The sequence below is a fragment of the Theobroma cacao genome, chromosome 1 (genome assembly GCF_053813885.1).
Source record: "Theobroma cacao isolate CCN51 chromosome 1, ASM5381388v1, whole genome shotgun sequence".
Taxonomy (NCBI): domain Eukaryota; kingdom Viridiplantae; phylum Streptophyta; class Magnoliopsida; order Malvales; family Malvaceae; genus Theobroma; species Theobroma cacao.
In genome coordinates, this window is record NC_142639.1 from 38,223,149 (window position 1) to 38,237,410 (window position 14,262).

The window sequence follows — 14,262 nt, forward strand, 5'->3', positions numbered from 1 at the left end:
TTGGGAATGGGTTGGTATTGTGGTTAACGCGCGGCTCGATTTCCACATCGTTTTCACCGGCGCGATTCTCAAAATATCCGCCGCACGGCCCACTCCCAGCTTCATTTTTCTTGGTTTTGGGCTGGGCCCATGAGCTCTTACAAAAAAATAAAAGGCCTCAATATAAGAGATATAAGGCCTTTTATTTATATATTCAAATGTACCGCTGATTATGTTATATATTGTGGCACTATATTTTATATATATATAAATAAAATATGAAATTAATATATATTAATAAAGATAATTATTTAAAAATAAAAGATGAATCACAATATCATTTACAAATTACATTGTAATGTGTAAAGATAAATTTTTAAAAATGAAAAGATATTGTGATAATGCATCAAACTTATTCAAAGTGAACTTGTTTATCAAACTTGCACTTGTTTGATCCTTTGCAGTGCTATCATGTGTAGACAATATTCTTACTAACAGATCTATATAATGCATTGTTAAGATTTTTTTTTGTTACTTCATGCATTGTAATAAAAAAAAGTGATAAAAAAGATAAAAATTGTAAATATAATTAGTAAAAAAAATTAAATATTAAGAAAAATAAAAACAAAAAAATTTAAAAAGAGAGAAAAAAGAAAAACTACAAAAAATTCAATCTCAATTTTTTCCCAATTAAAAATTAAACTAAGAAAACCGCCCATTCTTTTTGCTCAATTTTTCCTTTTGTTTTTTTTTTTTTCTGTTTTTCCTCCTCCATCGCCCTCTCAACCCAGACTTACCTTTCTCTCAGATACGTCATCATCTCCTTCCCCTTCTTTTACCCTTTTCCTTACCTTTCCTTTTTTGTATCAAATCTGATTATTTCACCTAATTTTTTTCAAATTTTTTCTTTTTCTTATTCTTCTTTCTTTTTCTACCTTTATCCTTATTATTTTCTACCCTTTACACCTCAACCAAAACCACTTTGACCCCCAACCCTTCATATGTTAACTTTTTTATTTTCTTTAATTCTTTTATCTAATTAAGTATTATTATACATAGATTTTTACTTTCTTATATTAATAAATTTTCTTCTCAATCAAATTAAATAGATATTTTGAAATCAATTATGGTGTGTCAACTATTTTATTTACATGCTAATATTAAAAAAACAATTAAAGAAACTTAAACTATTATAACATTATGCAAAATTAATTGCACATTCAATTCTTTTTTTTAACGTTTTTTTGTTAGAAAAATTTATGAAACAAATGAAAATAAAATAAAGTAAGTAAAATAGTAAAAAGTCTGAGGCGTGATATCACTATCCTTACGGATAATTTTCACCTCTTTAGAGTACAAAAATCAATGCAAAAGGATTGTAATAGTTATCCTCCAAAATTTAATAAACTCTTCCTTATAGCTTGCACAAACTAGTAAGGGATAGTAGGAACAGTAGAAAGATTTTTCTGAAAAAATAAAACCTAGCAAGAAATAAAGGAAAATAGAGAAAAAGTGTGCAGAAAAGTTTTAGAGGAGAGTATGCAGAAGAGCTTTAGGGGAGATGAAAGGCTCTATGTGTGTTGTGACTAAGGCAGGGAGGCTGTATTTAAAGGCAGAGCAAAGAGTTAATGTTAAGAATATCAACATAAAATCAGTACAAAATCAAAATAAATCAAGATGCTCAGTCAAATAACGTTTAACAAATATCCAATTAAACAAAGTTATATCAAGCAACAATTCAGCAAATATTTTGAAAAATAAGACTAAGTCAGATAAGGTTAAAAAACTTAGTCATTAAGACTATTTCAACTACTACAAGCTGAGAACAAAAGAAAAATAAAGCCCGAGAAATATTCTGAAAAATAAGACTAAGTTAAATAAGGTTAAAAGACTTAGTCATTAAGAGTATTTAAAGGCAGAGCAAAGAGTTAATGTTAAGAATATCAACATAAAATCAGTACAAAATCAAAATAAATCAAGATGCTCAGTCAAATAACGTTTAACAAATATCCAATTAAACAAAGTTATATCAAGCAACAATTCAGCAAATATTTTGAAAAATAAGACTAAGTCAGATAAGGTTAAAAAACTTAGTCATTAAGACTATTTCAACTACTACAAGCTGAGAACAAAAGAAAAATAAAGCCCGAGAAATATTCTGAAAAATAAGACTAAGTTAAATAAGGTTAAAAGACTTAGTCATTAAGAGTATTTCAACTACTACAAGTTGAGAAGAAAAGAAAAATAAAGCCAAGTTACAAAAGGTTCACTTGGGCTTAGTCCATGTGTATACTCACGCGCAAGGGGAGAATCTGCATTTTCTCAAAGCTTAACTCAATCTCGTATGCACATGAGTCTACTCCTTTTTCCTTGCTTGCAACAAGCCCATAATGCGTTTTTATATATAAGGTACTTACCTCTCTTATACCTTAGCAATGTGGGATGTTGAAACTTTATAAAATACACTATTTTCCAACAATCTTCCACATATTTCATAAGGTTTCATAGGAAGTTTTTGCTGGGCTAAATTTCATTTAAGTGTAATGTACCATGACCAATGCTTTTTAAGCTATGAACCACCTTAAAGAGAATGAAACATAAATCACAGAATTTTGGTAAAGTTTATAACTTATATAAACCAAAAATCCTTTATGTGAAATATAGTTTTCATTAATCACATTACACCCCCATAATTTTCGCTGTTCAACGCAATTTTGCGCAAATAGGCCATATGCGTATCTAGTTATTCATAAGTGCTCTAGAGAATTTACCACAATCCTGATAGAAATTGCCCCACTTCACACTTATATATGTGATTCCATCAAACGTATACTGCAGTATAATACACTACCCATAAGGGATATGGTATTCATTAAGAGTTTAACTCAACATCTCCTATATTGCAGTTTTGCACCATTTACATACCATAGGAGGGACAATAATTTTAATAGTGCATCAATTTATCAACAAACAATTTATTATTACTCATGAACCTAATTCATGTGATCTCCAATCATATAGGTTGAGTTACTATTATTTGTTGATTTTCTCAATTAGCTTAATTCTCATTCCCCTCGATGTATCATTAATCAATTTTCTTCCCAAGGATTTAGTCAAAAAATCGGCTAAATTTAGTTTTGATGTCACATATTTAATGGAAATAACTTCATCTCTAAGCAACTGTTTTATAACATCATGTCTCAAACGAATATGCCTATTCTTACCATTAAAAGTTTTATTTTATTTCTGAGTAAAACCCTTTGCAACTAATTTGGCTTTGTATTTCTCAATAAAATCATCAAGATTAAATTTCTTTTAAAAATCCATTTGCAACTAAATGGTTTGGCTCCAAGTGGTAAATCAATTGATTTTCAAGTTTGATTTTGTAAAATCTAATCAATCTCATTTTGTATTGCTTTTTTCCAAAATAAACTTTTTTTGGAAGAAATTGCATCAGCATAAGTTAAAGGAACATTATTTACAAGATAAGCATAAAAATTATTACCAAAAGAAATTTCTTTCCTTAGTCTTTTACCCCTTCTCAAATCATCATTCTGTTTTTCAAAATAGTTTTACTAAAAAGTGTATGAAAAATTGTATCAGTTTTTAATGAAAAAATATTCTCAAAAAATTCAACATTTTTTGTTTCAACAATTATATTATTGTTAAGAACATTACTTTTTAATACAAGAAATCTATATGCAGCATTATGTTCAACATAAACCATAAACATGCATTCGGTTGTCTCAAAGCTAATTTTTCTCTTCTTAAAATCAGGAAGCATTACTTTAGTAAAACACCTCCACACTTTTAAATATTTTAGGTTAGGAGAATAGTTTTTTCATAATTCATAAGGTGTCCTAGCAGTTTTCTTATAAGAAATTTTATTTTGAATATAACATACGGATAATAAATTTTCACCCCTATAAATTTTCATGTGCATTAGAACTAACGAGCATAAAGTTTATCATTTCTTTGAATGTTCTATTTTCCTTTTAGCTACACCATTTGATTTAAGGGAGTATGGAAGAGTAATTTCATAAATTATTCTTTCATTTTCACAAATATTATTAATTGGTATATATTCACCCCCTCTATCTGATTTAACCCTTTTTGTCTTTTTGTTCAGTTAATTTTCTATCTCAGCTTATACTTAATAAACATGTCAAAACCTTCATCTTTATGCCTAAGTAAATAAACTTTAAAAAATCTAGAATAATCGTCAATAAATGTAACATAGTATTACTTACTACCTCTAGTCATAGTTTGTTTTAAATCTTTTAAGTCAGCATGAATCAAACTTAATAATTCAAATTCTCTATTTACTTAAATACAAGTTTTCTTAGTTGATTTTATTTCAGTACATATTGCACACTTATTAAAGCATCTATTTTTAATACTAGAAATTAAACCTAGTAATTACATTTTCTTAATATGGGGAATGCTAATATTTTCTTAATATAGGGAATGCTAACCTAGTCTATCATGCCATAAATCAACATAGTCAATCATGTAAGTAGAAAAACTAGTATTTTCATTCAAAACATTTGAAATGTTAAGTACAAAGAATGCCTGATTGCAATATTCCTTACCCACAAACACATTATTTTTTGTTATTACGATCTTGTCAAATTCAAATGACACTTTCACCCCAACCTTGGCTAATAAGGCCACAGAAACTAAGTTTGCCCTTATATTGGGAACATATAAAGCATTATTTAGAGCTAGGATCTTGCTAGATGTGAGCTTGAGAAAGACTTTCCTTTTGCCAAGAACTTGAGCAATTCAATAATCATCAAGATATATTATCTCTTCTCCTTCTCTCATTGGGAAATAATAGATAAAGGCATTTTTATTTGCACAAATATGCCTAGTAGCACTTGAGTCTACCACCCATTCGTTCACACTGACCACCATATTGACTTGGGAAATGACTGCAGTTATTATATCATCAGATTCATTTGCTTTGACCAAGTTTACTTTTGGATTAGTAGGTTTGTCATTTCTTTTTGCTCTCTTCTTGCATTATGCTGCATGATACCCTGGCTTTTCACAAACAAAACAACTACCCTTCTTTTTGAAGGTGGGATGAGAAGCTTTGGGTTTATAATCATGCTTATGAGGATACCTCTATTGACACTAGGTTCTGCCTTATATCAGATTGGCTTTAGTTATAACTTCCTTAGCTTTGGAGGCCTTAATCTCCCTCTAAGTTGTGTCTTCAATAATGATGTGCACAATTAAGTCTACAAATGACAATTGTTTTTTCTTGTGCTTCAGTTGTTGCTTATAGCTATTTTAAGATTCTGGCAACATCTCAATTAGCAACCTAACAACGAACTCTTCTTGCAAGTTGATTTTTTTAGCCTTCAAATCATCCACCAGCTTGTGATATCCATTGATCTGATTCTTGATGTCTTTGTCATCTATCATCTTTTAGCGATTGAAGTTGCCAATCATGAACTTCTGTTTTCCAACATCTTTAGCAGTGTATTTGACAATCATTGACTCCCATATTTACTTTACTTCTTTGTAGATACTGTATATCCAATAGCTTATTAGAAAGTGTGCTAATGATCTTATGCTTGCATACCTTGTTTGCGTGCATCCATAGTTTCAACATCTTGACATCATCTAGCTTGGAGTCAATTAGCGCAAAAGCCACCTCATAAACATCAAGGATTGAAAAACCCTTTCTTGCCATCTTTTGAAGTTTCTGCCATCAAAAACTTTAATTTTGGAAATATCTGGAAATGGTTTGGCATATGAAACCAAAGGCATAGGAGGAATGGTCAAAGGAGTTGGAGTCGTGGTGGAAGCATTGACAGTGGTGTTGACAGTAGGGACAAAGGTGGCAGTAAGAACAGTGACGGTAATATTATTAACATGAAAATCCATTATCCTTAAGATTGTTATAAAAATTTACGAAATAAATAAAAATAAAATAAACCAAGTAAAATAGTAAGAAATCTGAGGCATGGCATCACTGTCTTTAAGGATAATTTTTATCCCTTCATAGTACAAAACTCGGCGCAAAAGAACTGTAGTGATTATCCTCCAAGATTCAACAGATCCTTTATTATTATTTGCATAAACTAGTAAGGGATAACAGGAACAACAGAAAAAATTTTTTAGAAAAATAAAACCCAGCAAGAAAGGAAAGAAAGTAAAGAAAGAGTATGTAGAGAAACTTTAAATGAGAGTCTGTAGAGAAGTTTTAGAGGAGATAGAGGCTCGGTGTGTATTGTGACTGAGGTAAGGAGATTGTATTTATAGGTAGAACAGAGAGTTAATGTTCATAACATTATATCAAGCAACAGACTCAAGAAATATTCTGGAAAATAAAAATAAGTTAGGTAAGATTAAAAAACTCAGTTATTAAGACTATTTCAACTACTACAGGTTGATAAGAGAAAAAAAATAAAGTCAAGTTACAAAAGGTTCACTTGGACCTAGCCCATGTGCAGGGGAAAATCTACATTTTCTCAAAGCTTGGCCCAATTTCATGTGTGTGAGTGCCCACTCATTTTTCCTTACTTACAACAAACTCATAATGAGTTTTTATAGATAAGACATTTACCTCTCTTGTATCTTAACAATGTGGGATGTTGAAACTTTATTAAATACGTTATTTTTCCAACATTTTTTGTTTTATTTTTCTATAACCCTTTAAATGTCTTTTAAATGTATGTAGTCTTGTGCTTTTTTTAATTATTAGTTAGACTTTTTTTTTTCTTTTGATATTGAGATTTTAATTTTGATTTAATTCTTTATATATACGCAATATAAATATGGAATTTTTTTAAAAAAATCATTCATTAAAATACATTATAATGTAATTACATTATCACTGTATTCAATTTGTTAATATTGTCTTCAGCTATTTTTAGTTTTACATTAATCATATACATGTGTACAGTGACCAACTCCTAAAGCAAAATTTTTTTACCTTCGATTATTAGCGTTTACATGCCATAGATGTCTGATTTTGACTAACTTATTATTTCTTCAAGAGTTGTTTTGCATAATAAAAACAAGTATAGAACAGTTACGTTGTGTGGATGACAACGAAAGTAACCTGAAACAAGTAACAGGGTTCATAAATTAGTTTCATCAGTAAAATATTTTAAAGAGATTAATTTGATGGCTCAAATTTAGAAATAATTAATAGGTCTTCCTCTTAACCTTTCATAGAAGTGTTTTACATTTTCTCTCGTTCTTAAGAGACACATGGCTGTTTACTATCACTGACTCATTGTTATCCCCCATGATAAACATGTTCTTACATAATGGACTTATTCTTCCCATGATGAGTATGTTCTCCCTAAACATGTTCTTTCCATGATGTCTAATAAGCATTTTCTTACCAATTGTTCCTAAAAAATCGTTTTTACTTGGTGTGTGTGTGTGTATATATAGGAGTGTGGTAACTCATTGAGGAGAGATTAAAAATTCAACAAATTCCCTCTTAAGATATTCTCTCTAAAAGCTCTTTTTAAGTACTCTTTCTCCTTTACGTAACTTTTTACATCCTATCTTCCTCTGTTGGTACACTTTCTTTACCTTTTCATTAAGTTGTATCATTTACATCCCATCACAAAATACTTAATATTTAGGATTACTCCAATCTTCTTCTCTATCATCTTAAGTACTTCTTCCCAAAAGAACCTATTACAGATGCATAAATTATGGTGAATGAATTCTATAACATGATCAAGATGATGAATTGTTCATTGAATTTGACAAAACCAAATAATTTTAAGGCATGTTTGATTCGCAAAATATAATGAAATGAAATAAAATAAATATTCTGTGAGAATAAAATGAAAATATTATTATGTTGTTTAGGTGATGGGATAAAATAATGTAGGAAGTGCTAGTATAACTTATTGTAATATTTAGTTGGTAAAAATAATTTTGAAATAACAAAAGAATAGATGATAAAAAGGTAAAAATATATTTTATTATAATATATAATTATCTATTATTATTTTATTTTTAAAAAATATTTCATTTATAATTCAATCATTAAGATTTTAATTTTTTTAAAAAAATTAAGCAATTTTCTTGCACGATGCCGAAGATAATTCATTGAATTATTAATACAAAATACAAGAAAAAATAAAAAAAATAATAGAATAACCCCTAAGTATAAAAACACTGTATGTGAGGATGTTTGGAATGTCCGGATCCAAATAAAAAGCCCAAAAACCTCACCCAAACCTTAGGCACAATATACCAAATTAAGACATGGATTATTAAAAATGTAGAATATCCACTTGGAAAGAAGCCGTGTCCAAACTGGAAAGAAATGTCCAAGTTCAGACCACATACTGGCAGCAGCGTGAATATGTTAGACATTATCCAGACATCAGCAACTTAATTTACAGAATTAGAAGATCCTTTCAAGGACGGCATCTATCAGTATTCAAGATTTAAATGAATACTCCTAGCAGTAGAAATCTTCTAGCTCGTTATCAACAATCAGACTTCTTCTCCCATAATAATTCCCAACTACCCCAACACCACCCGGATAAAATCAACCATCTCTCAAGACTCCTTTACTTAGTCCATCTGCAATACTATTCCCTACCTTTTTTATATGTGCCACCTTCCAACAATAAATTTTATTACGAAGATTCTCAATTTACAATAAAACCTACTTGAATCTCTATGGAGCATCCTTTGTATTATTGACCCAACTTACAGTATCGAGAGAATCACTATTTATTCAAAAACTCTGTAAATACTGATTCATTAAACCAACAAACAATTGAAAAGCTTTATTTATTGTAAGTATTTCAGCTAAATTTGAATCTCCATGTCCTATGCATTTCAAGAATATTAAAAGCATATTAACTTCCGCATAAAACAAATAGCTAACACATATCTGATAATTGAAGATAAAATTTCAAAATTTTGAAACTTTTCCTTTAATTATAATTTCAAAAGAATTTCAATCAAAATTTTCATTGAATTTGACAAAACCAATCAATTTAGTATATATTTTTTTGAAAATGAATTAATTTACTATATTAACTTCGGATCCACCTCTCCTCTAAACGACCTTAATAAGGCACGACTCTTTAATTGGTTTAACTTAATTGTACTCCTATTTGCTCAAAGAAAGAAAGCCGCCACCTCATTGCTTCTTTTGGTAAAAAAAAAAAAAAACTGTCTTGATTTCTCGATAGACGTTTTCTTTCTTATATAAATATATATGGGACTTGCATGAAGATACAAGTTCAGATGCTCGATCAAGTAAATTATGTGAATACCAACACTACCCTTTGGAAAAAAAAAAAGATTATGTACTTGTGATGATATTTCCTTCGTCAAGTGATGGAAATCAATAACTTGTCTCGGTTGTATTCTTATCCTAGAATTAATATAACTTGTCCTTGTTGTTTAAGGGATTTGCCTTTCCTACTGATACGTACCGACCTTGTTGCTTTAATCATTCAACATGTGAATCATGTTGTGGATTTTTTTCCCCTTTTAAAAAAGATTGCTACTAATCTTTTTATAAAGTTTAATTTACTAATAGAAACTATAATTGCAACTTATTTACATACGAAATCAATAAAACAAATAACCAGCACATACTTGGAACTTGAAAATAAGATCTAAAAATTTTGAAACTTCCTCTTTTAACTATTAAGATAAAGTCTAACGTCTTGTCGTGTTAAAGTACCATTGCAAGATAAGAATGTTGAGTTCCCTGTTCTTCTAACCTAATAAAATTTAACAATGAAAAAAAGGATAAAAAGATAATAATGTAATGATGATGATTAATGAAGCCCATCTGTAAACTAAAACCCCATCTTTACACAACCGTACGAATTTAATGTATAAAATCAGATGCAGATACAGATCTAGCAACAATAAAAAATTATTGCATAATTGATCTCAAACTTTTTTTTTTTTTAAATCAATGCAAGATTCAAATCTTTCAAACTACATATAAAAAAACACGCAAGCGTGGCCTCCAGCTGTAGTCAGGTTTCTGACTTTTTTTATTGACATGTGACTATTTTTAAGAGATTTTAGAAACGTTTTTATGAGGTCGGTTGCATTTAGAGTTGTGGCCTTGTGGGTAGAGGATGTAGTCAGAAGGGGTGAATCACGTGGAACGAGAATGGAAACTGGAAAGGTTTTCGATTTTTTTGCCATATGGAACCCACAAGAACGAAGTTGTAGGCCATGGAGATGGGCATCACATCCTTTATCTTGGAAATGAGAGGAGTGAGCGAGCACAAACTTTGAGGATGTATTTGATTTAAAAGCCTGATTACAAGGACATCCATCGCTCGGAGGATGATCCCATGTAATTTTTCTATGTATAGATGTACTTGATCCCGCTATATGTAGCAATGAAGCAACCGGGCTTCCTCACTTAATCACGAATCGATCGGTTATAGAAAGTGTTTAAAAACATTGAACAGTTTATTTTCAAAAGAGATATGAAATTATTCATGTAAATTGTAAAGATGTAAACTTTACATGAATTGTATGTGTTTATATACGTAAGTGTCTTATATTTAGCCACGATTCCTATTCTAATAATATTAAAAGGAAGCTGCCGCCTAAAGTCAGCAGAGAAACCATCCTTTTGAGTTACTCCAAAGATCAGATACTCCATCAAGGGAGCTTGAACTTACAAGTAAAAGCGGCGGCTATAAATCAGGTTGGAGTTTGGCATATATTTTACAGTTCATTTTTGGTTGCATAATAAAGAGTGATTTTGTTGTTTCGGCTTCGGCACATGATTGAGATTGGCAGTTGAAGATACATATACAGCAATCCGGTCGGCCAAGAATGTCTCTTTGACGTCTGGGCGTTATAAAGACACCTGAACGTTATAAAAAACACCAATCGTGGCGAGGTTGAAAACTCCACTAGAGTGAATCACCAATCGTGGCAAGATTGAAAATCTCACTAAAGTGAAAAATAGTCAAAATCTCACTTTGATTGGCTAAGCTAAAAATACTAAAACTTCTTACTCTTTAGAAAGAGCCTAGAGAAATAAGCACTTCTACTTAAGAAAATATTATTTATTAACTCTCAGCTCTGAATATCTCATAACTAAGCCTAAGGGTCCTATTTATAGTATTATAGGTCCAAATTCTAATAAAACTCTACTCCTAATTGTCTAATACAATTAGAATAATTAATAAGAAATTTAAATAAAATAGGAGTTATATTCCTAAATAGAACATGACTAGCTTAAAATCTTAATACAAGTAAAAGGAAGAATTTTAATATACCTATAATTCTAAAATCAACTAAAATTAACAAAAATTAAATTAAATAAAATATAATCCTAGACGCTCCTACGTCATTCTTCTCGGGTCAGAAGAACCCGGCTCTAACGAGTAGGCATTGACATACTCCATGTTTGGATCCATATACTATCATAGTTCATACTAACCATTTGAACAATTCATCCATGTTTGGATCCATATACTGTCATAGTCCATACCAACCATTTGAACAATTCATCCATTATTTTGAAGGTTGTTTTCCATTCATCTTCAAGTCGTATTCAAATTTGTTGATATCCTTTCTTCAAATCGATCTTTAAAAACACTTTAGAGCTAATGAACATATCATCCAATCGAGGGATAGGAAAATCATACTTAACTATAGTCTTGTTAACGGCATGGCTGTCCACAAAGCTTCTCAATAAGTTTCCCAAACTTTTGTTGATCAATTTTGTTTGACCATGCTTGGATAAGGATGAAGATACTTCATTCTCCTTAGAGTCTAATAAGAGACATAAATGATTTGACTCACGATAAGCTTTATTCAAACCAGACACAGTGATAAGTGTTTTATCTTCCTCTTGTCTCTTTGATCGATTTTCTGGCTTTAATGGAGTCAACATAATTTTTACTCAATCTTTAATGAAGGAATAAGTATTCCTGTATCCATCATGGTGAGCTCGACGATCATATTGCCATGGGCGTCCTAACAACTAGTGGCAAGCGTCCATTGGAATAACATCACACCAGACTTCATCTTCATACTTATTTTCAACGCTTTGTTACCTTAACTTTGTTTCCTTTTCTCAGCCATTGTAACTTGTAAGGATGGGAATGTATTTCAATTGGAAGTTTCAACTTTTTCACCATGTAGTTGGTAACAACATTCTCACAACTTCCACTATCAATAATGACATTACAAACCTTCCCTTGGGATGCGCACCTTGTATAGAATATGTTACGACGAAGTCAACTTTCATCTTTAGTCATCATGGCAGTGTTAAGGTTATGATGAACAACAAGAGCTTCTCCATGGTCAACAAAACTTCTTTTATCTCCTCGTCATCATACTCATCATAGACTGGTTCTAATTTTTTCCAATTCACACAATCTTCTTCTTCAAATGATGAATTTTGATGAAACGGGTTAGTGTCATTCTCTTCATCACTAGAGCTGTTATTGTTGATTTGAGCATCACGTCTTGCGAGTTGCTCTTATAATTTTTGAATTTGCTGACGTAGTTCTATAATCTCAATCTCATGATCATCTCTTTGACGATTTTGACGTCTTGGTGATATTTTATTGTATGGTGATGACGATGTGGTGGTGTAGAAAAAAATGATGATATAACTATAAAACAATAAATAAAATTACCCGAACAGGGAGTATAGACACTCGACAGCAATCCTGAACTTATGCAACGAACAATGATCATCCTGCTCTGATACCAAACTGATGTCGGGGTGTTGTAAAGACACCTGGACGTTATAAAAGACACCAATCGTGGCGAGGTTGAAAACCCCACTAGGGTGAATCACCAATCGTGACAAGGTTAAAAACCCCACAAAGATGAAAAATAACCAAAATCTCACTTTGGTTGGCTAGGCCAAAGATACTAAAACTTTGCCTAGAGAAATAAGCACTCCTGCTTAAGAAAATATTATTTATTAACTCTCAACTCTGAATGTCTCATAATTAATCATAAGAGTCCTATTTATAGTATTATAGGCCCAAATTCTAATAAAACTCTACTCCTAGTTGTCTAATACAATTAGAATAATTAATAAGAGATTTAAATAAAATAAGTGTTCTATTCCTAAATAGAACATGACTAGCTTAAAATCCTAATGCAAGTAAAATGGAGAATTTTAATATACCTATAATTCTTAAATCAATTAAAATTAACAAAAATTAAATTAAATAAAATATAATTCTAGACGCTCCTACGTCACTCTTGCTTACGACGGAGGAGCTACCATCAGTCAAGCTGCATACATGCTTTTTCTACATATTTTCCTTTTCTGATAACCCTTCTCTCTCTCTCTCTCTCTCTCTCTCTCTCTCTCTCTCTCTCTCTCTCTCTCAATGCTTTTATTTGTGTTCAAGGTGATCTTATACGCACCAGCGAAATAAAATGATTTTGAGACTAGTTTTAAGTGAAAACCTGAGGGCTAAGGAAGCTTGAATTAGATACCGATAGGGCATTTTGCATATATGTATATAGTTGGAATGAATGATGAATCTTTCTTGTTGTCAAGGGCGGAGCCTCTTATGGGAGGCGCGGGGGCATAGTCCTCCAAAATTTTAAAAAAAATTTAAATGATGTATACAGTTTTTTTATTTTTTATAATTATTTTTAATAGTCTCCGAAATAAAATTTTATTTAATATTTAATACAAATAAAGAATAATAAAATAATTTTATATATTTGACTCAATTTTAAAGCTTTTTTATTTTTTAATTTATATTATTATATTATTATTTATTTATTCATATATTTTAAATCTCTATAGTTTTTCTTTCACAAATTTCTACGAAGTATCAATTATATTATTTTTTTTCTTTTTCATTATGTCATATGTGGATTTTATCTTCTACTTGTCATATTCTTTTTTTTCTGTTACCTGAATTTTATTTTTTATAATTTTAATCTTTAAAAATAAATAAATTATTATATAATTTTCAAATATAAATTACAATATTATTTAGATTTTCATCAATAAATCATTTTTTATTCATAACAATCAATGCATTATAACATGTATGTTGCAAACTTTAAATAATAAAGATATACATATAAATTGATAAAATGAAATAATTGTATTTCTTTTAATACATTTTTATTTATTATATATATTTTTTATGGCTTTCAAAATAATTTTTTATTTAATAATTAGTTTTATTTTTCAAACTGTTTGATAAAATTAGAATCATTATGATTAACAAATTGCTAGTTAAGCACGGCAAATAAATTCTAAACTAATATATTAAGCCTATCAAATTAAAAAAAAATAAAAGT